This window comes from Canis aureus, chromosome 30, assembly GCF_053574225.1.
Source record: "Canis aureus isolate CA01 chromosome 30, VMU_Caureus_v.1.0, whole genome shotgun sequence".
NCBI lineage: Eukaryota > Metazoa > Chordata > Mammalia > Carnivora > Canidae > Canis > Canis aureus.
In genome coordinates, this window is record NC_135640.1 from 8114844 (window position 1) to 8129078 (window position 14235).

General features: G+C 35.4%; 1 protein-coding gene across 1 annotated transcript in view; it reads left to right on the top strand.

Moving 5' to 3' along the window:
- LOC144301718 (uncharacterized) overlaps positions 1-14235 on the top strand; it is a 359087-nt gene that overhangs the window by 325042 nt on the left and 19810 nt on the right. The window contains exon 4 of the mRNA XM_077878759.1: positions 6553-6627. The gene's annotated coding sequence lies outside the window, so the exon portion shown is untranslated. The remainder of the gene's footprint in view (positions 1-6552; positions 6628-14235) is intronic.

Genomic DNA, 14235 nt, shown 5'->3' on the forward strand with positions numbered 1-14235 from the left:
AACACAGAGTCATTTTTAAAATGCCAACCCAAATTTGGCACAAGACTTGAGGAAAGTGTCTTACATGAAAGGAAAACACTTGAGGAAGAAGGTTCAAAAGAAAAACATACCCAAATCTTGATTTACTATCAAGTAAGCTGATAAAAAGAACATTCAGACTTTTGTGAATCATCAAAGCTTATCTTTAATTTAAATTACAAATTAATTTCTGCCAAACCCAAAAGCTTTTTGAGGAATGAAGAAACCCTAATAAGTATTTTGAATTTCACTAATCATAAGGCACAGCTATAATATTTAAGAAAACTTTAATTGTATGAGTTATATGCTGATTTTGCTTTTGTTAGATCTTGAAATCTTTAAGGAATTTTTTTTTAAATGAGATCCCGCCATACCTTCAATACCACAAACCTTCAAAAATACTTTCTCATGAGTATAGCAAGATAGGCATTACTTTTCCAGTGTGCATCAAATTTAGTTTGTGATAAAAACGGCATATTTAACTTACATCTATTTATAGACCAATTTTGGTCAAAGTGCAGGACATCTTTATTGATCGTTCCATTATTATTGCTGAATACACAATTCTTTAGTTATACATAACAAAAAAAAACATGAATATCATGCAATGATATCTAATTTACATAGAAATTGTATCCATTCTTTACTTAAGATCTTGTTTATTTAGGTATTACCTTGCATTACAAAATCTAGACAAACAGGTTAACTCCACTGAAGGCATATAGAATAGCTTCTACCCTGAATCTCCAAGGAAAGCAGCAACCATTTGTGTAGTCTACAATAGTCACCACCAATCCCCAGGAATAGGTTTTATTACGGAACTCATTTTCACTGTCTTTTCAAGGATATCAGATTGCTTGACTTGCTGGCTGCAGGGGATCCCAGTAATTTTTCTTACACACTAGCCCTAGAAAATTCACCCCCTACACAGGAAGAAATCTCAAGAAATGAAGGGGTAGCATGGATTTCAAACTCTCAGAGGGAAGAAAACTATTTGTTTCTAATTGTGTTTTGGTTTGAGCTATAATAGAAATCATCTCTATTGCTATGTGATATGTACACAGTAAATAGGTTTTCAGAATGATTAAACACCTTAGCCTCACTTCAACTATTATTTTCAAAAGCCATTTATTTTAGGCATAGTAGAAAAAAACTATAGCAAATATTTATGAAATCATTTGACTTCAGTGATGCTGCTATGAATATCTTTAATATCTCATGTTTCCTAAAGAACATGTATCTTATGTTTCTGAAGTAATAACTAGAAGCCAATAGATACCTTTTATAAATTATAATTCATAAACAATACATTATTAATAATATTAATTAATATTTAATTGTTTATTAATGAAGATTTCTTATTTCCTACAGAGGTTGTGACCTGACTTTACTTTTCCATGTTTTCCTAAAAAATTAGAATCTAGGATTATTTTAATAAAAGTGACTGTGAACAAAGTAATTGATTTTAGAGGAGAATTTGGTAAAGAGTTGAATACCAGTAAAAATACTCCAAAGCATGAAACAAAAAGTCATTATAGTAAGTCATCTGTGGCTAGCAAAGATGTTTAATTTTTAAAACTTTTTGTTCTTAAAAAATGATAAAATATTATTTGATGTGGAAAAATAGACTAAGGTTGTCCTTGAAAATATTTTTCCTGATTACCTGATAATCTTAATTGAGAAAAGATAAATAATATCTCTATTTTCTCCATACTATTTCTTCATCTATATTTTAGTAAGTATAGGATAAGTTTTGTCTCAGTAAAAATAGAAATTCTAAAATTGCAGGGGATTAACACAACAAATATTTAGGTCTTTATCATTCTACTTATCCATCACAATTTTGGATGGAGGCTGTATTCCACAGAGTCACACAGGACACCAGTCTGAAATACGCTTCACTTTCTTACACATGCACCTTCTGGGAACATCTAGTCACCTGGATCTATGAAACAGAAGAAGAAACAACTGGAGATGTGTGTACCAGCTCTTTTTTGCCTTGGTCTGTAATTAGTACACATCATTCTATCCATAACTCATTGTCAAAATTTATCACATCATGCTTCTCAGCCAATCACATGGAAGTTGAAAAATGTAGGAGAGACTATGAATATTTGTTGACCATTCTATTTCTGACATGATGATTAAGAGAAAGGAAGTAGGACCAATGTATTAAGTATCTCCAGTTATAACACCATGTCATTTTATATTTTTATATCATGTAATTCCCATCTGTATTGTCTTATAAGCCTTACAGATTATATCAGAGATCTTTAGGTTTTCCACATATCTTTATATGCATTCAGGATGCGATTTACTTTTTACAAACCAGTCCACATACACTGATCGTCCTAGTCACACATATACATAAACGTTTCTCAACCTGGATTTTTAGAAACACGGATTTTTGTTTTCTTCTGGTGTGCTATCTTTAGACTCAGGACAAAATGTCTTAAGTTCTGGGACACACATCACTAAATTTGAAGAATAAATAAGGTAACTACAGTAAAAATAATGTACCTTAAATGATAACTTTGTTAGCATGTGACTCTTCAAAGACCAACTTGATTTTCTTGATTCTGCATTCTTCATAACATTTCACGCAAATGTGAGGAAAATTTCTATATGTGATTTATGGAATTGTTTTAATTAGATTGGAAGATATAAATATCCCAACATTCCATCTTTTAAGATGTTTCACAGTAAATGAATATATAAAATAAATTATCTCTGAATTTTCTATTGGTACTCAGTATTTCTTTCTTTTCCCAGTTTTCCAATTAATTGGTTAACCTTCCCTGTATTTTTGGAATATTACCTTGAAAAGATAATTTTTTCTTTTCCAGAAGTAAAATGATGTCCCTAGAGGCAACAATTAAGTGTTGCCATAAGTACTCACATTTTCATGATCATGCCAAGTATTATCACAAAGACAATTATTCTGAGCAATTACTTCTATTGCCCCTTCCACTGTTAGTGGTTTTCCTCCCACAGAGCTTTTTTTTTTTTTTTTAATAAATGATAACTGACTTCCAAGCTGTAATAATGCACAATTTCCTAACATTGGAAAATCTGTGGAAAAAAACCATGAACTTTCAATGATATATAAAGATAACATCAATTCTTACATAAAGCATTTTTGTTTGTTTAAACTTGGTATTAATGGTCGAGTTGCTTTATGACAGATCTGACTTTGCACATTTTGAAAACCAGAAAAATGGCTGATTATTAATTTTATAAAGAAAACTTATTTTATGATGTGTATAACAAATACCATGTGTCTTTTAATATATACATATAAATCTATGCACATATATTTAATATATAAACATATATATTTAATATATACACACACCCATGTATATTAAATAATTTATATTATGTAACAATTCATTATATCTTTATTGTGACCAAGGTAACTGACCATAATCCCTTACAGCCAGACAAATTCACTCCAAGATCCAGATAAGCTGACTTATAGTTATGTAGTTTTAAAATCCTCATTAAGATTATTTTACTTAAATTGATTTTATTATGATATTCTAAAAATATTTTCCTAATCTCTATGTCTATGCTGTACTTGAATATTACAAAGTAAATACTTTTCAATCTTAAAAATTAAAACATTTACATATTAAAATAATGATGAAAAGGAAAAAATAAAATTTTTTACCTCTTGAATTCACTCATTGAAAAGCATAATGAGGTAACAAAAATGAGAATAGAATGGACTCGATAGGCAAATATTTCTTATATAAAAAACACAACAGTTTTTGTATATGGTATATTCAAGTAAACTGTAACTATGATTCTATAATAGTAGTTTTGATTCTTTTGGGACCAATTTGTACAGGCCTTCTCTTCTAGATCCAATTGAAAAATCTATGGACAATTAATTCAATCCCTGTTCCTACCAAGACATGCATGAATAAAAATTAGATAATTTAATGTGATTCTCTTATTGTTATCCCACCAAAAGCACATAAGAGTATGCTTGAAACATTTTCTACTTACAGGTGCACTGAACTAAACATATTTTAATTGCTTTATGTGTTCTTACTTGCACTATGGTTAACGAGCTTTAAAATAACATATTTCTTTCCCTAATAGGTAGACTTTAAACTAAGTGTTTCAGAAGATATAAATCAAGTGTATATTTCAGAAATATTCTTAGAGACATTTAATCATATTATTTCATCAAACTTTCTTGGAAACAGGGCACCAAAGGTGTCCTAAACCCTCAAACACAATTACAAAAGCTAAGTTGTCTTAAGTATTCCCTAATAGAACATCAAGAGGCTTAGTTCACCTGCTATGAGGCTTTATCATAGGTAAAACTATATATCCAGATAATCTCCAGGCACTAAACCCCATTCATGAAGTTCATTATAATTAGATGCAGCTATAGTTTAAAACAGGTTACACTGATTTTTGTCATCATGGTTTGCAGATATAAATAGAAACTCTGATTTATATTAGAGTAGTGATGAAGCCAGAATTTTTTCTTCTATATAACTTTATATTCTTCATGAAGGACTTACAGTATTTATTACAGTACTTTATTAGCCTCAAATTGTATTAGAAACTGGTAATTCATGATTCCTTCCACCTGATGTTTTTGCTACCTGTTTTTGCTGCCTGTAGGAGCAGTCATTTCAAATGATGATCCTTTCACCCTGTTGTATTTTGTAATTCATAAAATAATATTCTGCATGTTTTGCTTCTAGAAAGCTTAACTCCAAAACTCTATTTTTAGCTAAATACATTTACAGCCAGATTTTTTTGAAGGGGCATCCACCATAATTATTTCATATCAAATTTAGTCTAACCACTGCTCATGAATTCAGTCATTATTCCTACCCTACAATCCTGACATTTTTATCCTTAGTGGAATAAATTAGAAACACAGATGGATAATCTGGGAAATATTCCACATGAATATTTTTTAAACAGAATTCTTGTCAAGCACAGATTTTATAAGATTCAGTTTATAGTTTTAATAAACAGGGTTCTGATTATTAACTGTACCATTTCAAAATTAAATGAGACATAAGATCTTTTACATAAAGATTTATACAGCTCTACTGCTTTAAGAATCAGTTTGAAATCCAAGCTGTCTTTTCCTTATGGTGTTAAAAAAGCAAAGTAAGTTTGACTGAGGACAAAGAAAGTGCTTTTACATTTATTTGTTCAAGGGCCATATTTAAGTCTATTCCTTTAGGAAAATGCTTACTGCTCTGTGAAAAATACTAATCCAAATTTTAGTGGGATGTATAGATCTAATATTTCAACTTACCTTTTGGTGCCATAATGATACTTTTTCCTCTTATTTATTTTCCAGTCAGATGTCTTATTCCATTATGTCCCTTCGTCTTTATTTTCCTATGTGCTACTGAAAATGGTTAGTTTGCTTTCTTTAAATATATTTCCATGGAGTGATGATCCAACAGCAGACATATATCCCAAAGTAGGCATAGTATGATGGCACAAACTCCCACATATACCACACAGCATCACCTGTATGTACATTCAATGCCAAAAGGAGAGAATCAGACTCATTAGATCTTTACTTTTTTTCTTAAACAGCTTTGGAAATGAACCATGTGACAGTGTGGATAGGAAAATCATTAAAGACAAATTTATAAAGGGCTTAGTCCTCTAAAAATAGGGAGGTATTCAAAACAGTCACAGATAGATGACTAGTGGCAGAAATAGTCCTTTTTTTCCTGCATTACTATCCTAAATGCCCATATCATGGAGACCTATGAAAAAGAGACTTTTGCAAAGGTGCCAAATAAGTTATCCAGTATCCTTAGCAGGTGAACTGGGGTGGAAGTGGGAGAGTAGACTGGTCTATGGCTCCCAGTTGAGACAGCAGGAGATCTCAAAGTCTTCATTAACCTCAAATGTAGACTAGACTAAGAATGTTTCAGATGAAATTTTGGAGAATTAAAGCCACTGATTACTAATGAGATGAGTATCCAATATAGATGAGATAATCTGTTCCTTAGTTTACTAGAGAAAAGATGGCTCATAGATAATTAGCAGTGCATACTGAGCAGCTGAAGGTGAACAAGAAATAGTAACTAATAAACATAGCAAGCTAGATATTTTTTGTGTTACCTGTCCAGATCCACTCTGTCCTTTTCTGCCCTGTTTTGTACTACAGGAGCCTGACTTTTGCTCACTTTTTTACCTGTAGCCTGTTGATCCCTGGCCTTCCTTTGCTTTAATCCAATGGGATTCACTCACAGGACATTAAAACATGAAAGAAAAAACAGGTGGTTTGCTTATTCCCTTGGGGTCACTAGGGCCTATAGTTTGGCAATGACCCCAATCTTCCATCTAAGACCAGAGCTCCTGTATCACGGCTGCTGTTTCAAGGCTAAAGCTCTCAGCAGATATAGATTATTGCTTTCTCCTTTTGCTTCTTCAAACCTAAGGGGTATTAAGGTGTAGCCATTTTTAATAATCTCTGAATTGCTTACCATTACTTCTTGGTTCCTTTAACCTTATTCTCACTTTTGTTTACAGTTCCAACATTGAAATTCAAGAGATCTCATGTTTCCTTTCAAGTCCCTGTATATAACAGTTCCTGGCATAAGGAAGGTAAGTTAGCATTTTATACTTTGAATGATTTTCTCTTCAAAATATTGGTATAATTGGAAAGTTTCTCTTCAATACCAGTTTTATAACTGAAAATTTTTCTTTATGCTTAAAAAAATGATCACACCAAAACATTAGTGTTTTATTTCTGTGGAAGTATTCATCATGAAGATATTAACTAGTGATATAATTGAACTGTTTAATAATAAAAAAAGAAACTCACCCACCAATGTTGTTTCATATAACTTTTACTTTTTTGCTCTCCTGAAATAGATTTGGAGTAAAATTTTCTATATATCTTATGTCAAAAAAATACTATTTTATAGCACTTTACATTTTATCATTCTTGGTCATGTATTCAATTATCATCCTTTCTACACCTCTAGAAACAGAAATTATTACCTATATTGTGGAGGATGAGAAAAGTTAGGAGTCTTGTCTTATAATAACTGGTAAAAGTGGGACTCAAATAGCAATACTAGTTTTGATTCCTCCTATAATATGCTATCATTTCCAGTTGCAACTTTTTTTAGATGTTGACATTGGAGAAAGTTCAATTAAACAGTGGCTCAGATGTTAAGAAATATTAAGCCTACCTGAGGGGCAAGCTGTGTAGACTTTAAGATCATTTTTCATGTTGAGTATAAAGTCAAACCAAAATTATTCTTGGGAATGATTTCATGATGTCTGCTTCCTTAAATAAATGTCAATTCTTTCTTGGTGTCCTGAAGAGGCACGTAAACTCCAAATGTTCCTCCAAAGTTCAAATGACAAATGTATGCCATCTGGAAACTGCAATTAAGGACTTTAAAATATATCTAAAAGGTTACTTCTCATTTACTCTTAGGATATAGGAAGTGGGAAAAAGTGTTCCTTCAAATCTAACAACCAGTAAGAAACAGATAATCTCAAAATCAAAATTTGTCTTGAACCCATCAGAGACTTAAGGTTGCAGGACACCCAAATAGCCTTAGAGGTACCTGCCTTTGGTTAGATGAGAAAACTGGCACAATTGTGACACCAAAACACACTGGGCTGCAATGCAAATGAATAAGAATTCAGATTTTTTTTCATTAATTGCTAACAGCTAAATATTGTCTTTCATGAGAGTACAGAACCTGACGGAGCCAAAGACACAAACAGGGTTTGTGCCACTCTCAGGTTCTACTTCATGATTTTCACTGGCTACTCATAAGAAATATGAGTGTAGGATGCAGAGTCAGACAGTGTTTCTCAGTGGTACAGGTCTGGGAGAGGAAGGTGTGCTTGTGTGGAAAAGACAGGAACTCTGCTCAAACCTTTTCCCCGAAAGAAAAAAAAAAAAAAAAAGAGGCCATCTGGGTGGTTCATTGGTTGAGCATCTGCTTTTAGCTCAGGTCATGATTCCAGGGTCCTGGGAGGGAATCCCACATCAGGCTACCCGTGGGGAGTCTGCTTCTCCCTCTGTCTATTTCTCTGCCTCTCTCTGTGTCTCTCACGAATAAATAAATTTTAAAAATAAAAAAAAAAAGAAAGGAAGGAAGGAGAGAAGGATGAAAGGAATGAAGGACGATAAAAGAAAAGAAATGAAAGCTCTTACGCCCTTCAGTGTGGAACCGCAAACTTTTTCTCATGGGCACAGATCAAGAACCACTGTTGTTGAGGGAAGGAAAAGATGAAGTGACGGGATACGGGAACCTGTAACCCCTGGAGCAGAGACAATAAATTGTCCTGAACTCAGATGATTAGTGATAACACAACACTGCAAAAGGGGCAGATCACTGAGAAGGGCCTATCTCTGAGACTCAAAAACATTAAATCTGCCTAAGACCGTCTAGACCAGGACGTAAAAAAAATGAAAAACTTCCTCACTGTCCAGCAAACTCTCTGAAATAAAGATTTAGGAGAAGGGATCATGCCAGTTTCCAGGCATGTGTGTTTACCTTTCTGTTTGTCTGTCTCATAACTTTTTAGTTGAAAGACTGTCAGCAAGAGAGACTAACTCTTGATTTCAACTCAGACTCATAATCTCAGGGTCTTGAGTTCAAGATCTGCATCAGGCTCTGTGCTGGACATGGACCCTGCTTAAGATTTTCTCTCTCCTTCTTCCTCCCCCACCCACCACATTCTCTCTCTCTCTAAAAAAAAAAAAAGGAGAAAGAAGTTCCTATTTGCACAAAATTCTAATATTTCTTAAAAGTAGTTTTTTGAAATAGAATCTCTTCATAATAAACAAATGGTTCATAATTTTAAAACTAGAATGGAAGCAGTCAGAGATTGCTGCATTATCATTCTGACTTATAGGTAAAGAAAAACATAGATTTGAATATAAACATTTTAGATTAAAATGAATTCCTTGGCATAAATTGTTATTTTGAAAAAATAAGAAAGATATGGGGGAAAGGCCATTGAATATTGAACTTTATGTCATAATTTCCTTGCTCTTCTCATGAGAACTAAATGGCAGACAACTACTTGTATTCCTCCTACAGTTTTCATCATAAGGGTGTAGACACAGGGATGCTGAGTAAGCCCCGAGGCCCTCCTAACTGGCTATACAGCATGCCTGCATAAAGGATGACTAAAGATAGGCTTAGAAAGAATGTCCATTGATTTTTACGTAAGCATTTCCTAATAGTTTAAATATTCACATTTCAGTAGTGAAAGGGAAATAATGCTATTATTACAAAATTAATTTAATAAAATTTAATTAATTTTAATATAAAAATACTACTTGATAGAATCGAAGAAAGAGATGTTGAAAAATAATAGTGAGAGAGGATAATATCCTTGTCTTGTTCCTGATCTTAGCAGAAAAGCTTCAGATTTCTCACAATTAAGTATGATGTTACTTGTAGGTTTTTATAGTTTTTACCAAGTATAGAAAGTTTCCCTCCATTCCTAGTTTACTGAGACTTTTTGTCATAAACGTGTGTTTGATTTTTGCCAAGTGCTTTTGATGCACCTACTGATATGATCATGTAGTTTTTCTGTTTTAACCTGTTGATATGACAGATTACCTTAATTGATTTATAAATGTTGAACGATCCTTGCATATCTGGATAAATCACATTGGTAATGGCATGTGATTCTTTTTATAAATTTTTGGAATTGATTTGATAATATTTGGTTGACGATTTTTGCATCTATAATCATGAAAGAAATTAGTCTGCAGTTTCTTTTCTGTGCAATGTACTTATTTGGTTTTGTTTTACAGTAATGCTGGCCTCAGAATAAGTAAGCAAGTATTCTCTCCACTTCTATCCCCTAAAAGGGATTATAAAAGAGAACTGGTTTCATTTCTTCTTTAAATATTTAGAAGAATTCACTAGTGAGCCCATCTGGCCTTTGTCAAGCTCTCTCTTTAGGGAGATTAATTATTGTTTCAATCTCTTTAAGAGCTATAGACATATTCAGATTGTCTATTTCTTTTATGTGAATTTTGGTAGTTTATGACTTTTAAGAAACTGGTCTATTTCATCCAAGTTATTTAATTTGTTGGCAGAGAGTTGCTCAGAGCATGTCTTCATTATGCATTTAATGTCCATGGAGTATACTGATGTCTCTTCTTTCATTTATGCCAATAATATATATCTTCTCTCTTTTTTTTCTTAGCCTGGATAGACACAAACCTATTTTATTAATGATTTCAAAAAGCCAACTTTTGGTTTTGTTGAATATATTATAGATTTTCTGTTTTCAACTGCACTAATTTCTGCTCTAATTCTTATTGTTTCTTTTCTTCTACTTACTTTGGATTTAATTTACTCTTCTTTTTCTAGTTTCCTAAATTGGAAATTTAAGATCATTGATTTTAGATCTTTCTTCTTTTATAATATATGCGTTCTATGCCATGAATTTTCCTGTATCCCACAAGTTGTGATAAATTGTTTTTTGATTTTCAATTAGTTCAAACTATTTTTTAATTTTTCTTGAGATTTATTCTTTGAACCATGTGTTATTAAGAAATATGTTGTTTGATCTCCACATATTTGGAGATTTTTCCAGTTATCTTTCTGTTACTTATTTCTAGTTTAATTGCATTGTGGATTTCAGTCATATATGAAATTTAAGAAACAAAACAAGCAAAGGGAAAACAAAGAGAGATAGGCAAACCAAGAAACAGATTCTTAACTATAGAGGACAAATTGATGGTTATCAGGAGGCGGTGGGTGTGAGGATGGGTGAAATAGGTGATAGGGATTAAGGAGTACACTTGTGATAAGCACTGGTCTTATATGAAAGTGCTAAATCACTATATTGTACACCTGAAATTAATATCACACTGTATGTTAACTAATTGGAATTTAAACAAAGATTTTAAAAATAAATAAAAATAGGTATGGTATTGTTTCTCTTTTTTAATTTGTTAAGGTGTGATTTATGACTCATTATATAGTCTATTATGGTGAATGTTCCATATGAGCTTGAGAATGTATGAGCAAGATACATTTTGCTATTGTTGGATGAAGTAGACTATAGATGTACATTATATCTAGTTGACTTATGGTGTTATTGAGTTCAATTGTGTCCTACTGATTTTCTGGCTGCTGGATTTGTCCATTTCTGATAGAGGGCTGTTGAACTCTGCTAGCGAATTAATATTTTTCTCTTTTCAGCTCAGTTTTTGACTCACATAGATTAACACTCCGGTGTGTATATGTATATTAAGGATTATTAATTTTTCTAAGGAATTGACCTATTTATCATTATGTAATGTCCCTGATTACTTTATGTCCCTTATAATTTTCCTTGCTTTGAAGTCTGCACTGTCTGAAGTTAACATAGCTACTTCTGTTTTCTTTTGATCAGTCTTAGCATGGCATATTTTTTCCCACCTATTTATTTTTAATTTATATGTCTTTTTATTTAAAGTAGGTTTCTTGGGACTCCTGGGTGGCTCAGTAGTTGAGCATATGCTTTTGGTTCAGGGAATGATCCTGGAGTCCTGGGATCGAGTCCACATCAGGTTCCCTGCATGGAGCCTGCTTCTCTCTCTGCCTATGTCTCTGCCTCTCTCTCTCTATGTCTCTCATGAATAAATAAATAAAATCTTAAAAAAATAAAGTAGGTTTCTTATAGACAACATATAATTGGGTATTGTTTTGTGAACCACTCTGAAAATTTCTGTCTTTTAATTTATGCATTTAGATCATTGACATTCAAAGGAATTATTGGATATATTTAGATTACTATCAATCATATTTATTATTGTTTTCTATTTGTTGCTTTTTCCTTTGTTCTTATTTTGCCTTCTATTTTTTCTGCCTTGTGAGGTTTTAATCAAGCATTTTATATAATTTTCTCTCCTTCACATATTGCTTTTATTTATTTATTCTACTCTTTATAGTGATGTAGAGTTTGCAATACACATTTGCAACTAATGCAAGTCTACATTAAAAGAATGCTATATTACCTCAAGGGTAGTGTCAGTACCTTACAATAATAGATAATCTTAACTTCTATTTTTTGAGTCATTGCTTCATTCATTTCACTTATATATAGCACACAGAAGCATATAAAAATAACAACAATGTATTTGATTATATATGCTTGTATATGTAAGGTATATATAAGAAAAATTTAAAAAAATTTATCTTACCTTCACTTAGTCCTTCTTTAATTATTTTTCTTTATAGATCTGAGGTTTTTACCTATATGCTTTTCCTTCTCTCTAAAATACTTCATTTAATATTTCTTACTAGATATGTCTACTGGCAAAAATTCTCTAGAATTATGTTTATCTGAAAAGTATTTACTTTTCCTTTATTTTTGATGGAAAAATTTCCAGAGTATAGAATTTTAGGTTCTTTGTTTCTTCTGTCGACACTTCAAATATATACTCTACTCTTTTCTTGCTTGCCTGGTTTCTCGGGGGAAGTAAGATCCAACTGTCATCTTTGTTCCTCTTTAAGCATTTTACCCCCAAAATAAATCATCCAGTTAAGAAATAGGCAGAAAATACGAACAGACAATTTTCCACAAAGAACACATACAGATACCTAACAGACACATGAAAAGATGTTCAACATTACTCATCATCAGGAAAATACAATCAAAACCATGATGAGATACCACCTCATTTATCAGAATGGCTAAAATTAGCAACATAGGAACTAACAGATGTTGGCAAGGATGTGGAGAAAGGGGAACGATCTTACACTCTTGATGAATGCAGACTGGTACAGCCACTCTGGAAATCACTAAGGATGTTCCTCAAAAATTTACAAATAGAGGAGGGGAAGATGCAGAAGAGTAGGGTCCCCAAATCACCTGTCCCCACCAAATCACCTAGATAACCTTCAAATCATCCTGAAAATCTACGAATTCGGCCTGAGATTTAAAGAGAGACCAGCTGGAATGCTGCAGTGAGAAGAGTTCGCGCTTCTATCAAGGTAGGAAGACGGAGAAAAAGAAATAAAGACACAAAAGGCCTCCAAGGGGGAGGGGCCCGCGAGGAGCCGGGCTGAGGCCGGGGCGAGTGTCCCCAGGACAGGAGAGCCCCGACCCTGAGGAGCAGGAGCTGCACCGACCTTCCCGGGGGAAAGGGGCTCACGGGGAGGTGGAGCAGGACCCGGGAGGGCGGGGATGCCCTCGGGCTCCGGGGACACTAACAGACACCTGCGCCCCGGGAGAGTGCGCCGAGCTCCCTGAGGGCTGCAGCGCGCACGGAGGACCCGGAGCAGCTCGGGGGCTCGGGGGCGGCTCCGCGGAGGGGGCTGCGGGGCGGGAGCAGCTCGGGGGGCTCGGGGGCGGCTCCGCGGAGGGGGCTGCGGGGCGGGAGCAGCTCGGGGGGCTCGGGGGCGGCTCCGCGGAGGGGGCTGCGGGGGGGAGCAGCTCGGGGGGGCTCGGGGGGGGCTCCGCGGAGGGGGCTGCGGGGCGGGAGCAGCTCGGGGGGCTCGGGGGCGGCTCCGCGGAGGGGGCTGCGGGGGGGAGCAGCTCGGGGGGCTCGGGGGCGGCTCCGCGGAGGGGGCTGCGGGGGGGAGCAGCTCGGGGGGCTCGGGGGCGGCTCCGCGGAGGGGGTTGCGGGGCGGGAGCGCGAATCCACCCACGCAGGCCCCGGAGCACAGGGCGCCGGGACACAGCCCAGGATCCGGCCTCCCCCGGGACAGGCAGAGGCCGGGAGGGCCCAGGACAGCGAGGACGCTCCTGCCCCAGCTGAGCAGATCAGCGGCCCCGCCCAGAGCCTCCAGGCCCTGCAGACGGAGAGCTGCGGAGCTACTGCGGGGGCTGACTCCAGGGCTGCAGAGCTGGCTCCGCCACTGCGGTTGTTCCTCCTGGGGCCTCACGGGGTGAACAACCCCCAAGGGGCCCTGCACCAGGCAGGGGCAGAGCAGCTCCCCCAAGTGCTCACACCTGAGAATCAGCACAGCAGGCCCCTCCCCCAGAAGACCAGCTAGACGGACAAGTTCCAGGGGAAGTCAAGGGACTTAAAGTACACAGAATCAGAGGATACTCCCCCGTGGTGGTTTTTTGTTTGTTTGTTTTTTTGCTTTTTGATTTCTGTTTGCTTCCACCACCCTTTTTTTTAATTTTCTTTCTTTTTCTTTCTGTTTTTCTTCTTTTTTTTCTTTTTATCTTCCTTTTTTCTTTTCTCTTTTTCTTTTCTTTCCTTCTTTCTCTCCTCTCCTT